Source organism: Podarcis erhardii (assembly GCF_964252035.2).
Source record: "Podarcis erhardii genome assembly, chromosome: 13".
In the NCBI taxonomy this organism is placed as follows: domain Eukaryota; kingdom Metazoa; phylum Chordata; class Lepidosauria; order Squamata; family Lacertidae; genus Podarcis; species Podarcis erhardii.
In genome coordinates, this window is record NC_138502.1 from 54599427 (window position 1) to 54618035 (window position 18609).

General features: G+C 44.5%; 2 long non-coding RNA genes and 1 pseudogene across 3 annotated transcripts in view; 2 read left to right on the forward strand and 1 right to left on the reverse strand.

The window, feature by feature from the left end:
- On the reverse strand, nt 1-12766 carry LOC309327321 (vomeronasal type-2 receptor 26-like; annotated as a pseudogene). Its single transcript, XR_014161598.1, has 6 exons — nt 12038-12766; nt 10186-10477; nt 9081-9893; nt 2943-3170; nt 1772-1898; nt 1-1186 (listed from the first exon to the last, which is right to left on the reverse strand). The product of XR_014161598.1 is annotated as a vomeronasal type-2 receptor 26-like (transcript).
- Nucleotides 1783-4122, forward strand: LOC309327355. The gene is made up of 3 exons (XR_014150514.1): nt 1783-1891; nt 3039-3265; nt 4047-4122. It is a non-coding gene; the product is annotated as an uncharacterized lncRNA (long non-coding RNA).
- LOC309327348 overlaps nt 9073-18609 on the forward strand; it is a 56348-nt gene continuing 46811 nt past the window's right edge. Inside the window, exons 1-2 of the long non-coding RNA XR_014150506.1 lie at nt 9073-9197; nt 10625-10745. This is a non-coding gene — a long non-coding RNA (uncharacterized lncRNA). The remainder of the gene's footprint in view (nt 9198-10624; nt 10746-18609) is intronic.

Sequence of the window (18609 nt, forward strand, 5' to 3'; positions counted from 1 at the left end):
TGCTTCATCAGTGGCTGTTCTGCCAATTATTTTCACTTCCCATCTGATCTTGGTTTTGCTCTATAAATGGGGACCTGAATGGGAGGAACCTGAGTTGGAGGAGGAGGAGACCTCTCGCTCTTCCTTCCGGACTGAGCATAAGATGCCTCCTCTTAAAAGGTTTGGCAGGCAGGGAATACAACTATCTGGCTTCGTCTCATTGCTTCCCTCCAATAGATGAGTAGCTGTGTTTTCTTTAGGCACTTCTGGACACTGGGAACATGGACTATTTTAAGAATCAGATGTCCCCTGAATTCCTTGTTGTCAGGTGCTCCTTTGTGTTCAGCTCAGGCCTCAGCACAATAATGTAGCACTTGGGAAGGAAGATGCAGCCCAGAAGCCCAGCACTGGAGGCCAACATAGAGAAGATCTGCACGGCCACCATGTACTTGCCCTTGGTGCTCAGGTAGGTGGGCACAAAAGACACCCAAACACTGCAGAAGACCAGCATGCTGAAGGTGATCAGCTTGGCTTCGTTGAAGGAGCCAGGCAGCTTCCTGGCTAGGAAAGCCACCGTGAAGCAGGTGGCAGCCAAGAAGCCCAGGTAGCCGAGGGCAACATAGAACATGGCCACAGACCCTTCGTTGCATTGCAGAATGATCTCTTCCACCTGGGAGCGCATGTCGGGCTCTGGGAATGGGGGAGAAGAGCCCAGCCAGATGGTGCAGATGAGAACTTGCCCCCCAGAACAGGAGATGACAATGGAGTTGGCCAGACTCTGGCCCAGCCATCTCCTCACCCTGTTCCCGGGCTTTGTGGCCAGGAAGGCGCACCACCGTGATGGTCTTTGCCAAGACAGAAGAAACAGCAACTGAGAAGATGATGCTGAAGGCCGTTTGTCGGAGAAGGCAGGTCTCTTTCCTTGGGCGCCCGATGAAGAGGAAGGAGGACAGAAGGGAAAGCAGGAGGGAGACGAGGAGGATGTAGGAGAGGTCCCGGTTGTTGGCTTTGACAATGGGAGTTTCCTTGTATTTAATGAAGATTACCATCACAATGCCTGCTGTTAAGGACAAGAAGAGGGCAATGGAAGCTAAAACTATTCCCAAATATTCTTCATAAGCCAGGAAGATGATAATCTTGGGGACACATTAATCTCTGTCCTTGTTTGAATGGTGATCTTCTGAGCATTTGGTGCAATGTTCTGCATCTGGGGAAGGGGAAAAAATGGCTGCAGCATCACTTACACCCCTAATGATCTGTGCTCTATTAACATTGTGATCTAGGATAAACTGAGAGGCAGTGACCACTCCACTTCTGTTAACTGGATCCTGACTATTCCTCTGAACCTTTAAAATGCAGACATGCAAAGTTCATAGCAGTGAGATCAAAACGGTCCATAGATTATAATTGTAATAATTTTCAAATAAAGTATTGTTTATTTTTTAGTGTGCTTTTGCTGTTAGTAATTTGCTGCTTTTCATCGTCTATCCATTATTTTTGATAAGTGTCAACATTATTTCCTTTTTGTGTGGCTTGTTTTAAAAAATAAAAAAGGAATGCTTTGCAGGCATTCCTATCAGAGCTGCCCAGTTTGCACCCCAGAGATTTCTTCGTTATGGTCATTCCTATCAACTCACTTCCTGGATGTAATAAAGGTGATTAATACTAAGGAAGTCGAGGAAGGATTCCTATTCCCCTATGTCTGCAGAATTCTCACAAAAAGTGTGTGAGACTGAATTTCTGCCCTGTGTTTACTCTCTCCAGGAATTCCTTTCCCCATGGAGTCACCCACCTTCCCAAGCGGAGAAGGTCCCTTCCGCACACCGAGCACAAGCGTAGCAGCAAACAGGCTTTCCTTCTAGAATCACTTTGGCATATCCAGGTCGACATCTTTCTGTACACCTGGAACGAGGTACAGTCTAACCAGAAAGACAAGAAGGTGCAACAAAGAGGAACAGTTAGGAGTAACGCAATCTCTATAGCATGGTGGTGATCCCTGACAACCGGTCTTCCCGGCTCAGGATGATGGGAGCTGTAGTCCAAAGACTGGGGACCCAAGTTTGGGAAAGCCTGATCTACCCAAAGATTTGCAGTTGTGGCCCCCAATGAATCATTCAGGAAATCATCACAGCTCTACATCACATCACATAGAAGGTTGGGGAGGGGTCTGTCTGGCAGGGAATCCTGAGAGATCCCAGTTGCCGTTTCCAGCAGCCAAGAACCTCAGTAGGCTGCCATCTCCCCATTCCCTTAATGCGGTCAGTTCTCTTTAGCTTCAGAACATGATCTCTGGAATGCAGCCTGGAATTTCAACCCTGCACTGACCATTGAGGTGACCAGAATATCTTGTGCTTGAAATTTAGTTCAGTACAACTGAGGTTTGAGCCACAGAACTTTGTTTCATCTTCTCCATTTACCTGTTTCCCTTCTTAAAAAAACTTCAAAGCAAATGACAATGGGTCTGACATGTGATTCCCCCAAATTTCAGGATTCGAATAATCTCTCACATGGTTCATTCCCGTGTTTGTGTTTGTGTGTTTCAGAGAGAGAGAGAGAGAAAGCTCTTTGCTGTTCAATGCCCAACTGAAAGGAGAGTTGGGGTTTTTTGGGTTTTTTTTTGCCAAATTGCTTTAATTGATTTTCCAAATTTCACCACATCAACCACAAATTAAGACAAATTTAATACAAGTGAGCTTACTCACAAATTAAAAAATATATACAATAAATCAGTAATTATCATTTCTAAAATAAATTACTTTTCATCCTTCTGCATGTGTGAAAGGTCAATATCCTTTATTTGAGCATCCCAAATTCCACTCCTATCTCAGCAGCTAGAGAAAGAAGGAGTGGTGGTTCCAGCTGTTACTGGACAGTCAGCCTGACATGGTCATTCTGCAGTGGTTGTTCAAGGAACACCACAATCAGGATCTCCTAGCCCCCCCTCCCCCAATTATTCCCTCTACCTTATTGAATTTCTTGTTCCACTCAATGGCTTCTGGGTTAATGGTGAACTTTATACCAGCAGACGTCTCACTCCTTATATTCCCAATTTTCACAAGGTCACGAGACTTATTGGGAGACATCACCCAGTTCATAATATCGAAGTCCGCTGGTAGCTCCCAGTTCTCATCCAAGCACAGTCTGCCCCTGGAAGTATTCAGACACCGGATTTCTCTCAAGAAAGGGTGAGGCTGGAATGGCAGGGGAAAGCAGCAGCATTAAGAAACTGGGAAGCTACAACAGGCAATTAATCAAGCCAAAATGGGGAAAACACCGGGGCCAGGTGGTCTATCAGCAAAGTACTATAAGAAATTACAAGATTATTTGGCACAACCACTAAAAGATTTAAGATACTTACATTACGCTGATTCTGAAAAAAGATACAGATCTATTATCAGTCAAAAATTATAGGCTGATTTCTCTATTAAATAATGACTATAAGCTGTTTGCAGACCTATTGACAAACAACATGAAAGTGCTATTAATGGATTTAATTCATCAGGACCAGGCTGGTTTTTTACCAGGCCGCCAGATGAAGGATAATATAAGGAATATAATTGATATAATAGAAGATCTGGAGGTTAGAAATGATAGGCAAGCAGTGTTGATTTTTATAGACGCAGAGAAGGCATTTGACCATGTTTCATGGACTTCTACAAAGAAGACTATAGAGATGATGAATTTCAGAGAGTCATTACAGTGGTACCTCAGGTAAAGAACTTAATTCGTTCTGGAGGTCCATTCTTAACCTGACACTGTTCTTAACCTGAGGTACTACTTTAGCTAATGAGGTCTTCCGCTGCCGCCGCACGATTTCTGTTCTTATCCTGAAGCAAAGTTCTTAACCCGAGGTACTATTTCTGGGTTGCCAGAGTCTGTAACCTGTAGCATCTGTAACCTGAAGTGTCTGTAACCTGAGGTACCACTGTACTTAGAGGAATTGACTCAATTTATTCTGACTAACAGGCTATGATGATAGTAAATAATGTAATAAGAGAAAAACTCAAAATAATGAAAGGGACAAGACAGGGATATCCCCAGTCACCATTATTATTTTAGTTTTAGAGACCCTGGTCAGAAGTAGAAGATCAGATGAAGAAATAAAAGGGATAACAGTAGGTTAAAGGTAAAGGTAAAGGGACCCCTGACCATTAGGTCCAGTCCTGACTGACTCTGGAGTTGCGGCGTTCATCTTGCTTTATTGGCAGAGGGAGCCGGCGTACATCTTCCGGGTCGTGTGGCCAGCATGACTAAGCCGCTTCTGGCGAACCAGAGCAGCTCATGGAAACGCCGTTTACCTTCCCTCCGGAGCGGTACCTATTTATCTACTTGCACTTTGACATGCTTTCGAATTGCTAGGTTGGCAGGAGCAGGGACTGAGCAATGGGAGCTCACCCCGTCACGGGGATTCGAACCACCGACCTTCTGATTGGCAAGTCCTAGGCTATGTGGTTTAACCCACAACGCCACCCGCACCCCAACATTAGGTTACAAAGCATATAAACTCAAGGCATTTGCAGATGACCAAGTGGTAACTGTAGAAGACCCCTTGGCTAGTAAACCAAGGGTCTTGAACAGATTCTCAAGTTTGGAGAAGTAGCAGGTTTTAAACTAAATAAAGGTAGAACGAAAGTATTGGTGTAAAATGTGAAAGAGCAAAATAAAAAAGACAAAAAACGGAACTGATGATTGAGAAGAAAGTTTAATATTTAGGAGTATGGATAACAGCTATGAACATAAATATTTTTAAGAATAACTACACAGGAGCTTGGAGAGAAATGAAGAAAAACTTAAATTTTATATATATATATATATATATATGCAGGTTTTGGTGTCCTCGGGTGTCTTCCCGTGTAAAAGTTGGGGTGTCTAGGCGACGTTTCGACGAGGTCTCACTCGTCATCTTCAGGCTGGTGCTTTTGGCTTCTTGTTACTGGAACAGAGCAGGATCTCAGTGTTTGAGTTCCTATAAATACTGTAGAGGGGGTGTGGTGTATAGCCTCCAATGTTCTGGGCAGAGAGGAAGTTCCCAGGCTAGTGTGCCTTTTCTTCTTTTGTTCCTTAATTACTTGAGAGATATCTTGAGTGATTTATTGAGTGATATCCTGAGTACCACTTAGGTGGGTCATTAGGTGTGGATTAGTTGTTAAAGTCTTTGTGTCTTGACCTCTTGAACTTTGTGAAGAGTTTTCCTGAGAAGATGGCTGTACTGTACTTAGTTGTGCTCTGGCTTGGCTTCGTGTATAGGGGCGAGCTGTGGTTTTGTGGCTTGTGTCAGCCAGATCTGTGTAGGGATTGCAGGGGGGTGCAGCATCCGGAGGTGCCACCATGGATTGGCTACTGGATGGTGTCTGTAATTCATCTGTGGAGAGGGTCTTGGTTTGGGTCTGGTGTGGTTGATTGGTGTTGGCGTTCTGTGTGCCTCTGGATCTGGTGTCAGTTTTTGTGGGGAGGGCTAATTTCCAGATGTCTGGCAAGCGGGATGTGTCGTCACGCTTGTTCATGTTGTGAGGGTGTTTCTCTATCTCGATGGCTTCCATGATTATTCTCTTGTGGTGATGTTCCGTGTTAAAGAGCAATTTGGAATCTGCAAAATTAATTTCGTGTCCTGTTTCTTTCATGTGTTGGAAAAGAGAGGAAGTTTTTTCTTCTTTTTTGATGGCATTCTTGTGTTCTGCGATACGTGCATTTATTCGTCTGTTTGTTTGTCCAATGTACGTGGCTGGGCAGACTTTGCAGGGTATTTCATAGATCCCTTGGTTTTCCAACTGGATTTTATCCTTGGGGTTTCTGAGGATATTGGCTATTTTTTGGTTGGTGCAAAAGGCTGTTTTGATATTGTGTTTATGGAGGATTTTGCTAATTTTATCTGTAGTGCCCTTGATATAAGGAAGGAGGGCCATGCCATTGTTTTCTTCTGTGTCTTGGTTTTTGGGGGGTGTTTCCTTTTGGATTAGCTTCGTAATCCTGTTTTGCTGGTATCCATTGGCAATTAACACGTTTGAGAGATTCTGTAACTCAGTTGTCAAGTGGTCTTTGTCAGCCAGGCGTTTGGTTCTGGAGATGAGAGTCTTGGCTACGGAGTTTATTTGTGCAGGGTGGTGGTGTGATTGTGCATGTAAGTAGCGGTTGGTGTGTGTTTTTTTCCGGTAGATAGTGTGTCCTAGGGAGCCATCAGGTTTTTTGTAGATTAGGACGTCAAGGAAGGGAAGTTGGTTGTTGGCTTCTATTTCCATAGTGAATTGTATTTTGGGGTGTAAGTTGTTGAGATGTGTGAGGAAGCTATCCAGTTTTTCTTTCCCGTGTGGCCAAATTACAAAGGTGTCGTCAACATATCTGAGCCAAAGTTTGGGTTTGTGTTCTGACTTGTCTAAAGCATTGGTTTCAAAGTGTTCCATGTACAGGTTTGCGATGACCGGTGAGAGGGGTGATCCCATAGGTGCTCCTTCTATCTGTTTGTATCTTTGTCCATTGTGGATGAAGTACGTGTTGGTTAGGCAGTGGTTGGTCAGGTCCAAGATGTATTCGGGGGGATTGTATTTGTTTTGAATAGCTGTCAAGGCTTCATTAATGGGCACTTGTGTGAAGAGAGATACAACATCGAAGCTCACAAGTAGGTCATTAGGATGTAGGTTTTGCTTCTTTATTGTTTCTATGAACTGGAAGGAGTTTGGTACGTGTGAAGAGATGGATTCTGCATAGGGCTGAAGTTGCTTGGCGAGAAATTTAGCGAGATTTTGTAGAGGTGAGCCTATGGAGCTGACTATTGGTCTGAGTGGTGTTCCTTCTTTGTGTATCTTGGGGAGGCCGTAGAGTTTGGGGCATCTGGATGATTTTTCTCTGGGGATGATTCTTAGCTGGATTTCTTCACTGATAGGAGAGGCTTTTATTTTGGATTTGGTGGTTTTTTCCAGGTAGGTGGTGGGATCTGTTTTTATAGGTTTGTAGGCAGGATCTTGGAGTAGATTTGATAGTTTTGCTTGGTAGTCCGATGTGTTCATCACCACTGTGGCATTACCTTTGTCTGCTGGGAGAATGATTATGTTGTTGTCTTTCCTCAGGTTGGTGAGTGCTTTCTGTTCTTCTTTGTGTAAATTGCTTCTGGGTGGTTTGCTGGAGCAGAGGATGTTGGTGACTTCAAGTCTGATTTTATTGGCTTCATCTGGGTTGATTTTGGTTAGGCTAGCTTCGACTCCGCATATGATGTTTTCCGTGGGGATGCGTCTCGGGGCGACTGCAAAGTTGAAACCTTTGGAGAGTACTTTGGTTTCAGTTGTGGTGAGGATCCTGTCTGATATGTTATGTACTGTTTGTTTCATGGGTTGCTGTGGAGGGTGGCTGGGCTTCTGGCGTTTCTCTAGTTTGTGGAGTTTGTTGGTGTGTGTGTCTGTCTTATGTGAGGTCTCCGTTTCAGCTCTCCAGACGGCTAGTTGTTTGCATTTGTCCCAGAGTGCAGGGTGGATTTTGTTACAGAGTTTGAGGTGAAGAGTGAGGATTCACCCCAAGGATAAAATCCAGTTGGAAAACCAAGGGATCTATGAAATACCCTGCAAAGTCTGCCCAGCCACGTACATTGGACAAACAAACAGACGAATAAATGCACGTATCGCAGAACACAAGAATGCCATCAAAAAAGAAGAAAAAACTTCCTCTCTTTTCCAACACATGAAAGAAACAGGACACGAAATTAATTTTGCAGATTCCAAATTGCTCTTTAACACGGAACATCACCACAAGAGAATAATCATGGAAGCCATCGAGATAGAGAAACACCCTCACAACATGAACAAGCGTGACGACACATCCCGCTTGCCAGACATCTGGAAATTAGCCCTCCCCACAAAAACTGACACCAGATCCAGAGGCACACAGAACGCCAACACCAATCAACCACACCAGACCCAAACCAAGACCCTCTCCACAGATGAATTACAGACACCATCCAGTAGCCAATCCATGGTGGCACCTCCGGATGCTGCACCCCCCTGCAATCCCTACACAGATCTGGCTGACACAAGCCACAAAACCACAGCTCGCCCCTATACACGAAGCCAAGCCAGAGCACAACTAAGTACAGTACAGCCATCTTCTCAGGAAAACTCTTCACAAAGTTCAAGAGGTCAAGACACAAAGACTTTAACAACTAATCCACACCTAATGACCCACCTAAGTGGTACTCAGGATATCACTCAATAAATCACTCAAGATATCTCTCAAGTAATTAAGGAACAAAAGAAGAAAAGGCACACTAGCCTGGGAACTTCCTCTCTGCCCAGAACATTGGAGGCTATACACCACACCCCCTCTACAGTATTTATAGGAACTCAAACACTGAGATCCTGCTCTGTTCCAGTAACAAGAAGCCAAAAGCACCAGCCTGAAGATGACGAGTGAGACCTCGTCGAAACGTCGCCTAGACACCCCAACTTTTACACGGGAAGACACCCGAGGACACCAAAACCTGCATTCCTGTACCCGTGAAAATCTACGAAAGCATATATATATATATATATATATATATATATATATATATATATGAGAGATATCTGGAGGGTGGCAGCACGACAACAGGACTTTTCTGTGGTGGCTCCTCGCTTGGGGGATGCTGTCCTTTGCCTTTGTGACAAATCTTTAGGTGCCAGGCGAGAAAGTTATTCTGTAACCAGGATTTGGGTGGATAAAACCATCTCTGGGCATTTTAATGTGCTTTTGGTTTGCTTGTTTTGTTTTTTTCATTTGCTTTTTCTATTCTCATTTTGTATTTTTATTCTGTAAACCACCCTGTGATCTTCAGATGAAAGTTGATATATAAACAGAATAATACTAATATTATTGCTACAGACCCTCCAAAGGTCAAAATGGCACCCAGTTGAGAGGTGCTGGAACTGAGTTCCAGCGAGTTCCCCCTGAAGAAAGCCCTGGGTATAAATAGCAAAATGATCGTTATGGGATGGGACATCCCTATTTTCATCGGAGACATGTTGGAAGGTAAGCTACTATTAGTAATACTAAAAGTAACTATGATATTTTGCAGGTCTATCCACAGTTAGACAGATCAGCATCTGTGTGGACTGCAGGTTGCAAAAAGGGGAAGGAAATACCTGCCACGGCTGTAGCCTTTGGGGTCCCCATTGCTCTCCTTCCTCCACCATCAGCCTCCTCTGGGATCTAGTGGAAAGTGAAGCATGCAAGGCCTGAGCCACAGCTTGAACATGGATGTAAGTGCCATAGCTGTCTAGAGACAGGATTGTCTCACATACCCCTTGGGACACCATCTCCATTTCCTCCTCCTCTCTGCATCTTGTTCGGCCTTTCACAGACAACAGATGCTTTGAATATGAACACTGAAAAGCTTCATCCAAAAAATCTCCAAGAAGATTGGACTGCGATTTATATTTCTCACCTTTGTTGCTCCTTATTCCGGTCTGAATTTCAAAGGACAGAGAACCATGGAGGTGCTGGAAGTAATTTGTAGGGATGTAAAAGCTAAATCTGATTTCTTGCGAAGCTGTTGTGATCCAGACTTTCGCCCCTATTTCCTTCTCATAGATATCGTGTATTACCATGAGTATTATGATAACATGTGCATTGGTTATATAGGAAACAAATACCCCAACTTGTCTCCATAGGAAAAAAGGTTCCCCAGGTCTGATAAATTGACCTGGATCATTTTCTGGTAGTCTTTTTGATAAAGCAATGCAGATCCCTTTGCTGAGCATCAGAGGTTTCACAGCGCTCACAAATCTTTCTCCACTGTCATTGTCTGGAGTGAAGAGGCCAATCCACGTCCATCCAAAATACAGGAGTAATTCAACAATCCCCTGGTACTGACTTTCCTCTTTGGGACTCATCCGGTAGACAAAAGGGAACAGGGTTTTACCTTCGAGAACCTGGGCAGTGAAGCCATGACTGATCTAGCAAGGAAAGCAAAAGATCAACAATTTATTTTACTTTCAGCACAACAGATATTTAATTATCTGAAATGACTGATATCTAAATCTCTGCTGGCTGAGGCTGTTGGGAGTTTTAGTCTGAAACATCTGGAGGTGACAAGTTGGTGAAGGCTCAGTTTTGAAAAAGGGATGTAGCATCCATAGCTCAGGATTTTCCCATTTTTAAAAATATCCCCACTTGACCCCTCCAAAGGGAAAGTAGAATCTTACGCAGCTGAAATTCTCTTTCCCTCCATGCTCTCCCACTACTTACCTGTGGGATTTTGTAGATGCCTGACAAGGCTGAAATCACTCTTGAGATGACAGTATTGCCTCTTTCAAGAACAGCCAGCAGGTGATTCTGTTCTCCACAGTGATAATTGGGAATATGGCATCCACTGCCTACAAGCAGCTCTAGCATGGCGTCCGAAGTCATCCTTGCATCAAAATAGTTCTCATAGATGTTGTAGCCCAGGGTGATGTTGGGTAAGAGCCTGAGATCCTGGTTGATCTCTTGGATGGTGAGCAGGAAAGACAACATGTGCCAGTAGAACCTAGCTGCCTCCCTGCAATAAAGGAATTCTTTAAAAAGAGTGAAACTGGCATTCATATTAATGGGGTTGGGGACATTATATGATCCACAAAGATTAATATTTGTTTGTTTCTTTGTTTATCCATCCTTTTGCATCGACATCAAACCTTTTCCTGTCTAGCATAAAATAAAAATTTGGAAATCTCTGCTCCATAACCGGAGCTTTGATGCAAACAGCACACAGCTGTTCAACAGTGGAACAGACTCCCTCCGAAGGTGACCATGTGTCATGGATGCTCCAGGTGAGATTCCTCCAGGTCCCTTCCATCTCTACAACTCTATGATTCTTTTCTACTGTGTTTCTATGAGTAGGAAATTAAGGCGGCCCTCAAAATTTGAGATATACTGGGAAGCTGCTCCCTAGGTTGCTTTTCCTGCAGTGGTCTTTGGCGCCTTCCAAGGGGCTAGACTACAGGTAGATAAGAGACAATTTTATTGAAAGAGAGGAAGCACCAAATACTTCAGTACACTTTTACTTAGAAATGAGGCCTGGTGGCTTTCAGGTTTGAGTGTGTAGTAGAATTTATAATTTTGCTCATATTTTTCATCACTGACTCCACCAATGAGGACACCCCCTGGTCTGTATTATTTTACATAATCATTTTATTTGAAGCATATCATTCCTGTTCTTCGCCCATAAAAATCCAGCCATTTTCAGGAGTTTCTTAAAACGCTTCTAATTTTTTTAAAAAAATGACAGAAAGGGGAAAGTGCTGGGATTGGAGGAGGAAACCTTTAATGTAGCTGAGACAGAGTTCCCCATGATGGGCTGTAGGTCTCCCGTTGCATTGTGTAAAGAGATTTGTGCTAAGGTTGTTCACAAATGACCCAAATAGAATAAACATAAAATAATCATAGCAGCTTGGAAATTGCTTGAGTTTCATGCCACCCTCTGGCTTAGGAAGAAACCTCAAACACCTCACTACTTTGAAATGAGGCCAGTTGTGTGTGGTCAAAAAAGGAATAATTCCTTTTCACATTTTAGAGATCTAAGTCCACTTACAAGGAACTCCCCTGACATATTATTTTATTTATCCTTTCAATTAAAGCACATCTTTCCTGCTCTTCAGCTACGAAAGGTCCCCAAGAGGCTCTTAAAATTCCATGTGCAAAACTGTAGCATTCCTTAATGACAGTTTATGAATGGTCCAAATGGAATAATATTGCATAAAACCTTTAAGCCTTGGAAATTGTCTGAGTTTCATGGCATCCCGCAGGTGGGGAAATTCAGTGCATCCTTTTGAACCCTTACCAGATTTCTTGCATTCTTCTAAAAGCAACACAGAGGAATAGGTACAGGATTGTTTTACTTAGGAAGACAGAGGGAACAAGGAAATTGGAGAGGTTTGTGTGGAATCTTCTCCTGGACGACCCAGCTCCCATCAGCCCCAGCCAGCAAGACCAATGGTCAGGGCAGGGCAGTCCTGCAACATCAGCCCTTGGCTCCCCAGCCCTGAGAAAGGGGCTATTTCCTATTTCAACCATTGCAAGGACTGGAGGACCATGAAACCCAGCCGCATATGATCTTACATACACTTCATTCCTGGCGAAGGGTGTCTGAGTAAAGTTGTATGGAGTTGTCTCAATAAGGCGTTTTGGAGAGATGATCCCACTGATGAGAAAGTGTCCAGGCCGGTAGTAATTGCGAGCATCCGTTTCATCCCTGACCAGATTCAAGGGGCATTTCGCCTTGTGGTTCCCGCAGACTCCAAAGGGCATCATGAGCAGCAGAAGCAGGGATCTCATTCTGGCTCTGCCTCCTCCTCCTCTTACCTACCAAGGAGGCAAAGCAGAAGAACCCAAAGACTCTTGCAAGGCCAGACTGCCTGGGCTTTCCCAATCTGGGTGGTTTTCAACTCTACCTTCAGAGCTCGGAAGCCCAAGGCAGGCACACCCCTCTTTCGCCAGCTCTGCATCTTGACACAGTCTGTCTCCAACACAGGAAAGATTCTCTGCACCAACTTTTTCTTTCCCAGTCACAGTGCAATTAATATTGCCATGCTGTTGTTGCTTTCCGAGTCTTGTGCTACCCCCAGAAATATCTCCTGAGCTTTCAGAAGATGAGATGACTATAATTTTGATTATTCCAAGTGGAATAAGTTTCACCACAATAACTTTCTGGAGTCTTGAATGGCTCAAGCGGCAGGTGCAGAGCTGGAGAAAAACATGTTGAACAGAAGTCAAGGGGTGTGTTTGGGAGTTGGAAGTTTGGCCTGAACCTTGCTCCCAAGGACCAAAGAAGAGCCCTGAAGCTGGATCCGACCATGGACTCTCCTTCCTTGGAGATTTTAATGCAGAGTTTGGATAGCCATCTGTTGGGATTCTTCAGCTGAGATTCCTGCATTGCAGAGGGTTGGACTAGAGGACCTTGGGGTCCCTTTTCAAGTCTCCCATTCTATGATTCATTGGAGGTTTTTAAGAAGAGGTGGGAAAGTCAGGGATGGACAACAGCCAGATGTAGGAGTCCTAGCCTTGTATCCCAGGCATCCTAAGCCCTTTTCAAATGTGGGGGTTTTGGGGGTATTATTGGCTTGTTGTTTTTATTTTGATTATATATGTTGTGGTTTTATATTTTGATTTTGTTCTGTGAACAGCCTTGAGACCTCCAGGGATAGGGCGATATATAGATTCAGTACATCAATAAATAAAGGAATAAATATGAATAAATAAAAATCAATCAATGGAGAATGCTGAAAAATGCCATCCTCACTACTGTGAACGGGATACATGATGGTGAGATCTTGTTTCCTGGAGGCTGCTAGAGACAGAGACTGGTGGAGCCTGCGATGGGGAGGGCTTTCTCAAGCCCACCCTCTGGCCCCTTTGGCTGGGTCTGGGCTGCTTGATTCCTGCCTATCCCTTCTGGTTCTCCCCCGGAAGCGAAGTAGCTCTTTGGTGGCTTTGAAGCCACTTCAAGTGAATTTCCACCCCATCTTTGAAAGGCTTCTCCAACAGAGGGAAGCTCTCTGGGGTTGGTGGAGGGGAGAAAGGTTGCTCTGAGCCTTAGGCTCTCCCTTCCCCTTCGACATGTTCTGGGGAAGGAGAGCTTCTGTTGCACATGGAGCCAACTTGCTCCTCGTCTTTGAGCAGAAACTTCTCTACTCATAAACAAATTGTCTGCGCAGAAGCCAGGCTAGCATTTTAGCAGCTTTATTATTCTTTATCTATTTATTTATTCTTATTTATTTAATCTGATTCATAAAATCCATGCAGCACTTGATTAGGCCAATAACCCCTAAAGCACTTTATTTTAAGATAAGGCAGGACATTCAGAAAAAAGTTTACAAACTTACTTCAGAACATTAAAAAAAGTTAAAATAACAAAATTGTATCAGCTTCCTAAGAATCTGGGTGGATGCTATATTATTAAATTTATTTTTAAAAAATATTTTTTATTAATTCTCCAAAGATATTCCAAAACACTTGTCTAAACACTAGAGTTGTTTTTTAAAACAACTAAATACATAATTGCTTCTTGACTTCGCACCCCTCCTTTTTTGATGTTTGTTTTATTACTACTTTTTATCACCTGTTTTTAAAAACATGTTTAAGTTATCTAAGCCCCGAAGTCGTATATCAGTAATCCTCTGCTTATATTTCAAATCCTGCCTTTGACTTCAGGTATGGATGTTAGTATGGCAGATAATATAACAATGGTCTCCATTCTTCCTTGAACAATTCTTCCTTATGTCCTCTTAGTTTCGCAGGGAATTTCTCCATTTCAGCCTCTTCCACCAGCTTCATAAGCCATTCCTCGTTGGTGGGGAATTCTTCTTTCCACTTCCGTGTGTATAAAGTCCTAGCTGCTGTTGTGGTTGCATTCAGAAAACCTAACTAACCACCGGTGCCAGTTTCTCATCTCCCTTTCCTGAGCAAGGTTCTGGACCAGATCCAGGCGCTTTTGAAAGAAACTGGTTTTCTGGATCCCTTTCAAGTGGGCTTTAGGCCAAGCAGGCTGGGAAGTGCTGGGACTGGCCAGTCATTGGGGCTGCCTAGTCAAGTTCTCCAGACCGGACTGCTCACTGCTGAGTCGCTCTGGCATGGGACTTGGCAACCATTTTCCCTCTGTCTTCTCTCTTAGGTTTCAGTCAGAGTCAGTCTGCCTCAGTTGTGAGCAGTGTGCAATCTCAGTCAAACTGTTTGGAAACATGGTGTTTAGGAAGAAGTTTATTTTAACTCAGTAAAGCTCTTATTCTTTCAATTGAAAACTCTGCATTATTAATTTACGCGTCAGATTAGGTCTGACGTCGTTTCCAGACGGTGTTAGTTGGGGAATGTTTTTCATTCCCGGGAGCCTTGAATGTGGGGTTCCACAGGGCACTGGCTCCCAGTGGAGTACAGGATAATAATAATAATGATTTATTATTTATATCCCGCCCACCTGGCTGGGCTTCCCCAGCCACCCTGGGTGGCTTCCAAAAAAACATTAAAATACTGTAATACACCAAACATTAAAAGCTTCCCTAAACAGGGCTGCCTTCAGATGTCTTCTAAAAGTCTGGTAGTTGAATAATAGTAATATGTAGGATCAGGTTCAAGGTGCTGGTTTTAACCTTTAAAGCCCTATACAGCCTAGCTTGGGACGAGCCTGGCAGCTGTCCAAAAATTAAGAGGAGGGAATGAAGGAGGTGAGGACAGGTGACCCCGCCTAGGCTGAAGTCACCCCCCCCCCAATAATCACCCCAGGCCTCAAAACTGTCCAAAATTCCTTTTTTGTCTCCTAAAAAAGCCACAGCTAAAGTTTTCCTCTGTTTTCTCATAGGCAAACCGTGACTTTTATCAGTACAAGAGAGCTTCAAAAAAGGCTAATGAATAGGCTCTGTCATTGCCAAGAATACTCAGGCCTGAGAAGTGACTTTTATCTCATTCAGTTGCAACATCTTGGACATGCTGAACGCAAGGCTTCTCACTCCCTTTCCTGGGAAGGGTGCCAAGAGTCCAAGAGTCCCAAGACAGGAGCTTTCTGTTCATGCTCAGGGGAACTCGAGGCAGGACTCTGAAGGGGAGGAGAAAGGGGAGGGAACTGGAAGGGGAATATATGCTCTGTGCAAATGACTGTGAACCCGTGCTTGTTTGTGAACTATCACACTTGCTCCTTCTACCAGTTCATGGATGGTAGAAATAAAGCTTTTTCTCCGAAACTATTCCTTGAGTGTCTGTTGACTTCTCTGCAGTGGCTCCCCGTCTGTGGAATGCTCTCCCCAGGGAAGTTCACCTGGCACCTTCATTATGCACAGTTAGGCACCAAGCAAAAACGTTGCTTTTTAACCAGGCCTTTGGTTGATTGGAAGGACATCTTATGCCCTTTTAAAATGTGGGGTTTCAGGGGTTTGTTATTGGGTTGTTGTTTTAGACCTCCAGGTATATAGATATAGGGATATAGACCAATATATTTTAGGTCTTTAGACCTCCAGATTCAACAAACAAACAGTCAGCTCTCTCAGGACCTTTATTTATTAAATTTATAAAGCACCCTTCATTGGAATGCTACAGGTTGAATTGCTATAAGACTGAGAGTTTGGTAAGCTTTCCACTAGTTTTGAGTCATGAAAGTTGAAGCAGGATGCGATCTTGGCTAATTAATATAAATGCTTTATCAGTGGCTGTTCTGTGAATTATTTTTAGTTGCCCATCTGATCTTGGCTTTCCTCTATAAATGGGGGCCTGAGTGGGACGAACCTGAGTTGGAGGAGGAGGCCTCTCGCTCTTCCTTCTTGACTGAGCATAAGGTTTGGCAGGCAGGGAATACAACTATTTGGCATCGCCTCATTGCTTCCCTCCAATGCTGAACTTGTTGCTGGCTCACTCACTCTGGTGATCCACTCAACATCAGTGCACAACGTGTCAGATCCAGGCCAAATCAAGAGAATTCATTTTACTCCAGTCAAGGCTATGCTTAAGGTCAGCGGCTACTCTTTGGAACAGGGAGCAGAGCTTACACGATACAGAAATTAAATCAACAGACTAAGGAGGATAATTTAAATCAATTTCTCAGTTTATTGATATACTAAGCTTGGGAGAATGAAATGATGTGAAGTGCACTTATAAATGATACAGCATACAAAGGATTTCCACCCATCTTACTGTTCATGTGAACAGGACTTCCTAAAACCCAGGCTAAGAATGAACACAATCTCTTTCAGAGATGGAGAATAAACAGCATGGGTGAGTAGCTGTGTTTCCTTTAGGCACTTCTGGACATCAGGAACATGGACTGTTTCAAGAATCAGAGGTCCCCTGAATTCCTTGTTGTCAGGTGCTCCTTTGTGTTCAGCTCAGGCCTCAGCACAATAATGTAGCACTTGGGAAGGAAGATGCAGCCCAGAAGCCCAGCGTTGGAGGCCAACATAGAGAAGATCTGCACGGCCACCATGTACTTGCCCTTGGTGCTCAGGTAGGTGGGCACAAAAGACACCCAAACACTGCAGAAGACCAGCATGCTGAAGGTGATCAGCTTGGCTTCGTTGAAGGAGCCAGGCAGCTTCCTGGCTAGGAAAGCCACTGTGAAGCAGGTGGCAGCCAAGAAGCCCAGGTAGCCGAGGGCAACGTAAAACATGGCCACAGACCCTTCGTTGCATTGCAGGATGATCTCTTCCACCTGGGAGCGCATGTCGGGCTCTGGGAATGGGGGAGAAGAGCCCAGCCAGATGGTGCAGAGGAGAACTTGCCCCCCAGAACAGGAGATGACAATGGAGTTGGCCAGACTCTGGCCCAGCCATCTCCTCACTCTGTTCCCGGGCTTTGTGGCCAGGAAGGCCAGCACCACCGTGATGGTCTTTGCCAAGACAGAAGAAACAGCAACTGAGAAGATGATGCTGAAGGCCGTTTGTCGGAGAAGGCAGGTCTCTTTCCTTGGGCGCCCGATGAAGAGGAAGGAGGACCAAAAGGAAAGCAGGAGGGAGACGAGGAGGATGTAGGAGAGGTCCCGGTTGTTGGCTTTAACAATGGGAGTTTCCTTGTATTTAATGAAGATTCCCAACACAGTGTCTGCTGTTAAGGACAAGAAGAGGGCAATGGAAGCTAAAACCATTCCCAAATATTCTCCATAAGTCAGGAAGGTGGTAATCTTGGGGACACATTGATCTCTGTCCTTGTTTGAATGGTGATCTTCTGAGCATTTGGTGCAATGTTCTGCATCTGGGAAAGAGGAAAAGAGTGGCTGCAGCATCAGTTACATCCCTCATGATCTGTGCTCTATTAACATTGTGATCTAGGATAAACTGAGAGGCAGTGACCACTCCATTTCTGTTAACTGCATTGTTTGGATCCTGCCTAATCCTGAAGAAACACCTCTTTGTCTGAACCTTTTAAATGCAAACACTTTTCTGTTGCTTCCATGCAATGTGAAAAATTTGCTACTTTACAACATCTGTCCATTATTTATGAGAAATGCCTCACCATGGGACTGAAACTGCCTTGGTCGACCTGGTCAATGATCTCCAGTGGGCTAGGGACAAAGGTGAGAGCTGCTTCCTAGTTCTGCTGGATCTCTCAGCAGGCTTTGACACCATTGACCATAACATCCTTCTGGAGGGGCTGGGAGCTGGGGGCACTGTTATACAGTGGTTCCGCTCCTTTCTCCCAGGCCGTGTCCAGAAAGTAGTGTTGGGGGATGAGTGTTCAGACCCCTGGGCTCTCACTTGTGGGGTGCCTCAGGGTTCTGTCCTCTCCCCCATGCTTTTTAATATGTATATGAAGCCGCTGGGAGAAATGATCAGGGGGTTCGCGTTGGGTGTTCATCAGTATGCAGATGACACCCAGCTCTGCCTCTCTTTTAAATCAGAACCAGTGAAGGCAGTGAAGGTCCTGTGTGAGTGCCTGGAGGCGGTTGGAGGATGGATGGCGGCTAACAGATTGAAGTACTGTTTTGGGGGGACGGGGGTGGGCGGGGGTAGGGGGACTCCCTGGTCCTGAATGGGGTAACTGTGCCCCTGAAGGACCAGGTGCGCAGCCTGGGAGTCATTTTGGACTCACAGCTGTCCATGGAGGCACAGGTCAATTCTGTGTCCAGGGTGGCTGTCTACCAACTCCATCTGGTATGCTGGCTGAGACCCTACCTGCCTGCGGACTGTCTCGCCAGAGTGGTGCATGCTCTAGTTATTGCCC